This window comes from Macadamia integrifolia, chromosome 3 (genome assembly GCF_013358625.1).
Source record: "Macadamia integrifolia cultivar HAES 741 chromosome 3, SCU_Mint_v3, whole genome shotgun sequence".
NCBI lineage: Eukaryota > Viridiplantae > Streptophyta > Magnoliopsida > Proteales > Proteaceae > Macadamia > Macadamia integrifolia.
The window spans coordinates 35,689,450-35,695,646 of record NC_056559.1 but is presented as its reverse complement, the minus strand read 5'-3'; positions in this window follow the sequence as shown (position 1 = coordinate 35,695,646).

Genomic DNA, 6,197 nt, shown 5'->3' with positions numbered 1-6,197 from the left:
TCTTCCCCTGCTCATGAGGCCATGGATGGTGTATTTTTTAGTAAAAGATTCTTTGCATATACAAAAATAAAGGATAATCCAATTATATCACATGGAAGGATGATTTGATTATTTTGGTCGATTATAAAAATATGGTCCCTCTCTCTCTCTCTGTCATTTTTTTTTGTGGGTAATCCATGGTTTGATTTATTCATGTATTAAGTTTTAGATTCAAAATTCAATCATATATGTATAATATATTGATATCTTCCTTATATTTATAACCATTCATTTGTTTTCAATTCGATTTTGTAAAAAAAAAAAAAAAAAAAAAATCAAGAATTTTCATAGGCATTTGTTTAGGTAAAGGTTGATTTATGAACAAAATGTGATTTTTAATAGTTTATTTGTTTTAGTGATCACATTTTATTATCTGTGTGAAAAGCTATTTACTCTTTCAAGTGTTTTAATGAGTATATAGGTTCCAAGTATAAAGAAACGTGTTCTTGAGTTCAAGCATCAAATTAGAGATATCAAGCTGCTCGAGAGACTTTGTCATGGAGTGGTGGAGCATAAACTTCAAAATTAAAACAAACCATCCATTAGGATTCAAGCAACTTCAGCCAAAATTATCTGATGTTTACTTGAATCTATTCATAAGAGATGTTTTTATCTTGTAATTTTTAGATAATCCTAGGATGTAATAATCCCGAATGCTCAAGCTCACCTAAAGACTTAAATGGGAATACAAAAAGAGGTGGTTAAATAGGTAGACTTAGTAAAATATGGACCTAATGGTTGACACTTAAACCTTGACTTAGCCCTCGGGTAATATTATGGGTTTAATTTAATTTACATGGCACGATATATGTATTAACTAAAAAATATGTCCAAGTGATTTGAGCTCGAATTGATCCAACGTGACCTAGTAAGTGGATGTCATATTACTACTGGAGGAGTCTATAAGACTATTACATCTTCGAGGCCGATTCATGTTACATGGATTGCACCATAGGGGCATCTACAGTCTTATGATTTTTTAAGTATTTTCAAATTTACAACATAATGCAGTGAGAAAGCAGAGGTGGAACGTGTGTGGAGGTGAAAATTTTGACTTGAAGAGAAGGTCAAAGTACTCATTTGACTCAGCTATATTGGCTGAGTCTTAGATTTGAGTTGAATGGATGGATGGTTTTGGTGGTATAGACCATTTGATAGGTTAATTGAGGACAGTTTGCCTTGACAACACTTCAAATTTCATGGCCATTTTTTATTTTTACTATTGTATTATCAGCAATCTTATACTTGCAAATCTTTCTTCCGAGGCTTTTCAATCATCTTCAGAGGTTTCATTCTAATTCTTCAAGAAACTCAATCCATTCTGATTAAGGGAGAGGGATAGGCACACTGGTCGTGTGCGGTATACTAGTAGCTAGCAGATGGCATCAATGAGAGCACGGGATGAGGTATCACATTATTATACAAGAGGGGGTGAGGGGGATCATTTTTTTATTTTTTTTTTCTTTTGGGTAGAAGGGGGTCATTTCAAAGGGGAAAGAAATTGATACACATAGTGGGCACTAACTTATGATACACTGACAGTATACCTAATCTTTCCCCTCTGGTTATAGAGAAATACCCTCCTTGTTTTAACACCCAAGAGAAAAATCTTATTGCCCATAATGCTTAAGCACCAGCTAATTATCACATGACTGTGAACTCATGTAGCAAAGCTTTTGCTACAGGTGTATTTGTTTTGCTTTCCTAAAGCGCTGTTCTCAAGAATTTTGAATTTTGCATTTGGTTACTCTTTTTCGGAAAAGAAAATCTATCTCAAGAACAAATTGAGGGAGCATTTTCAACAAAATCTTTTTTACAAAATAAAGATAATTGTGAAGGGAATCCTTGGTTTCTCAGCTTTCTCTTCCCGCATACAAAAGAATCATACAACAGTGACTTGTGTGACTAATCTTTCTTGTAAATAAATTCTTTACATCAACACGAGGCATCAACAAGGGTGAGATTTTCACATTTCATGAGAGAAACACACCTCAATTCACCCTCCTTCGTGTCTGGTGGAGGCACTACATAAAAACCACTGTATATCTCAGGTCCCAACTTAAAAAAAAAGAAAAAAAAAAAAGTAAGTTGTATCATAGTTCGTGCACCAATATTCTAACTAAAAAACCCATAAAGAGTGACTCCTTGAGTAGGATTCATGAAGCCATAATAATTGAAGTAGGGGTTTGACTTAAGGAGTTTGAGAACTTCTCATATCTTGAAAAGTGGCAACTTAGTGGGAAAGACGTTAGCCAGTTACCATATCTCGCGCCATTGAACGTGCAGAAGAAGGAAGAAAAACGAAGAGAAAAGCATGAAAGAAGGCCTTAAAGGAGTTTAAAAGATCACGAGTCGCACAAGACAATAAAAATGAGGCACGAGACCATAAAGAGTGCGTTGTTTGTTGGGTTCCAACTTCCAAAGGCCTAAAACGTTCCTTTGTCGGAAGGTTATTGGGAACACTTTAGATTCAATGGATCATCTCTATTGACTTTACAGACTCAAGATCTTGTGAAGAACGCCTAACCTATTAATTTGAATGCTCCACCCGCCTACTCTCAATCCCATAATTAGGCCTTCACAAGATGTAGTTCAAGTTGATTTTGGCTCTACAAAAAAATATTACCTTTTGCTTCTTTTTTTTTTTGTTTTGACTAACAACGGGTATTCAGATCAGGTTATACTAATCCCACGAGCCTATACTGACCCTACAATTGTATGGATCGGGTCATACCGAGGTTGAATGAGAATCATTCAACTTTCACTAAAAGCAATGAAGAATACTAAACACCCCGTGTGAATGGCCCAAGGTGTACCTAGTGAGAGTCGTACCAAATTCGTTGTTCACCAAATATGCTACCCCCTTGGGAACTATTACCTTTTGCTAATCAAAGAATATTTGATCACAAATTGAAATCTAAAAATAAAATTACTTCATCAAGGGACCTAACCAGGTTTGGATTCTTGGATTGATTCAATGCATTAATAACAATAATGATGCTCTATCCATATGTTAATCTTTCACTGTTCTTTTTTATTTTTTCCCAACAACTTTATATGTTACCTTAGGACAATGATTATTATAAACATGCATTTTATTACAATTAGAGGGTGGGCCTCGGCACAATGATAAGGTTACTTTATTGTGACCTAATGATCATGGGTTCGAATCATGAACAAATCTCATAAGAAAATGGAGGTAAGACTGCATGCATTATAACGCTCCTCAGATCTTGTAGTGGCGGGAACCAAACTTTTTATTCATTATATAATACATCAGTGAAAAGACACATGAACCAGCGTACCATGCCCACGTTACTTGTTTTAGCTGGTTCAAGTCAACAATATCCAAATGTAAGGGGTACAACTCAATCTAGGATAGTGCCAACCCCAACCTAGTCTGAGGGTAATAAGCCTCAATCCTAACATTGCTTGGTACGACGACCTTGGGTTGAGGTTCACAACCTTAACCTGTGCTAACTAAAGTTTTAAATCTAGGGCTAGATTGAATCTGGTTAACATGGTCCGAGTTATATTTTCAGCATTTGAATTGTTAGGAGGAAAATACTTTAAAAGTAACTTACAGAGAAAACTCTAATCATAGGGAAAATCTTACTCTAATCAAACTGGTGAATGAAAATTTTTAATTTTATTTATTTGCTACTTTAAGATAACATATTTTTTATTCAATGATGGGAAAATCCTACCATTTCACGTTAAAACTACATTAAATATTATATTAAGTTAATATTTTAAGTTTTTAAGAATATTTTTTATTCATACATTAAATATTATATCAAATAAATTTTGAAAATAAGACAAGGGACAATTAATTGAAGATTACAATTTCATAGTTGTATCACTTTGATGACAACAAGTTGCACCCCTAACCAAAATACCTAATGTTCAACCTCTAGAAAATCCAAGGATGAAATATTACATATTGCCTCTCTTTGCAGCATTTTAGTTGTCTTCAAGCATATAAATTACCGAAAAATCCAAGATAGTAACTCTAAAATGAGACTCTTTTTTTTTTTTTTTTGTCCATCACATGGTACAACAGCCAAAAATCTTTAACCTTTTAATCTTGATTGGTTAATTTGTCCTTTTTACAAATTCCAACTACTTTAGGATGGGGGATGTTTAATAGCTTTTTATCTTTTAAGGTCTTTAATGAATACTAAAATTGAACTTTTGCTTTTTTATTTTTCTTCCCTTTTTTGCTATAAAGTTCAACTGATTTGTGGCCCAAGTTTCCTAAAATTTTCAATGAATATCTCGATTTCCATAAGAAAACAAACTTTAGTGATTTTTGGCCTAGAGAGACTGCATTTTCGAATTCCAATCTACTTTTTACCTAAAAATGATTTTTGGCCTGGGAAGTCTAAATTAATCCGACCTCTCTCCTAAGAGAGGCATTTTGCATTTCATGTATATGATTCTTTCATTGGTGGCATTTTTTGAGATATGAAAAATAAAAATCAGAGTCACATTTTCAGCATTTGAATTGTTACAAGGAAAATATCGTAAAAGTATCTCATAAGAAAACTCTAATCAAATAAAAGAATCTTAAGGTAGTGAACGAAAAAGTTATAACTTTATTTGCTTGCTCCTTAAAGAAAACATATTTTTTATTCAATGAGGGTAAATCATGTCTTTCACATAATAGTTAAAACTACACTAAATGTTGCATTAAATTTATTTTCTATAATAAAAAAATATTTTTTTACTTGGGAATAAGACAAAGGACAATTAAAGGAAGGTTACAACTTCTTTCTTTCTCTCTTTCTCTCTTTCTTTTTTTATTTTTATTTATTTAAATAATAAGAAGATTACAACTTTTTAATTCACCACTTTGGTGACAACTGACAACAAATTGCGCCCCTAACCAAAATACCTATTGTTTAACCTTTAGATTTGTTAGGCAGCCTAAAGATGAAATAGTAAATATTGCCCCTCTTTGCAACATTATATTTGTGTTCCAGCATGTATATGACCAAAAACCCCATGATAGTAACTCTAAAATGAGATTTTTTTTTTTTTGTGTCAATCACATGGTTCAACAACCAAAAATTTATGCAAAGACTCTTCGGGGATCTTTAACCTTTTAATCTCGATTGGTTAATTTGTCCCTTTTACAAATTCCAACTACATTAGGATGGGGGATGTTTAATAGCTTTTTATCTTTTAAGTCTTTAATGAATACTAAAATTGAACTTTTGCTTTCTTCTTTTCTTTCATTTTTTGTATAAAGTTCAACTGATTTGTGGCCCAAGTTTCTTAAAATTTTCAATGAAATATCTCAATTCAAACGAACTTTAGTGATTTTTTGACTCGGAGAGATCCCAATTTCAAATTCCACTCTACTTTTTCTCTGAGTCTGAAAATGATTTTCATCGCAGGAGACTAAATTAATCCGACCTCTTGCTTAAGAACGGCAGTTTGCATTTCATGTATGTGATTCTTTCATTGATGGCATTTTTTGAGATACGGAAAAAGGGCAAATATACCCCTTCTCAATTCCACAAAAAATAATTCCACTCCAGTTTATGACTTTTGTACACTAGTACAGGTTAGAAACTGTATGAGTATGCTTAGAGCCACAAGACAAGAATGAAGGCACCCGTTCAAGGAAAATTTTCCTATGAGAACCTGAAATGCTTCACCAACCAAGTCCTTCATCTGTTCATAGATGCAATGGGTTCAGTGGAACCAAGGCCCATGGGCCAGGGCCCAATGTTTTCACATGAAAATATGGCACAAATGATGCTGTAGCTAGACCTAGCAGACTAACATTGTTCTTGGTCAAACCAAAAGTTGATAAATAAATGGAGATGATCATTCAAAAGTTTATGTGAGAAAATATTTCTCCCAAACATAGGAAATTTATTTTCTTAAAACCTACATAGACAGCACAAAATAAAATGGTTCCCATTTTACCCAAGTTTTAAAATCAAAATTGGATAAGTCGAATCAATCATGATTGATCCTAATTTTGGCCATTTTAGAGTGCCTGATTCTAGTGTTTTTAGGATCAAATCACTGTGTTTTAAATCTGAGGGGCTGATTCTAGTGTTTTTGGGGCCACCCGATTTTGATATGAAAACCTTGATATTACCTTAGCTTTCGACGAAGATAAACTCTCCTCCTTGCTTTTT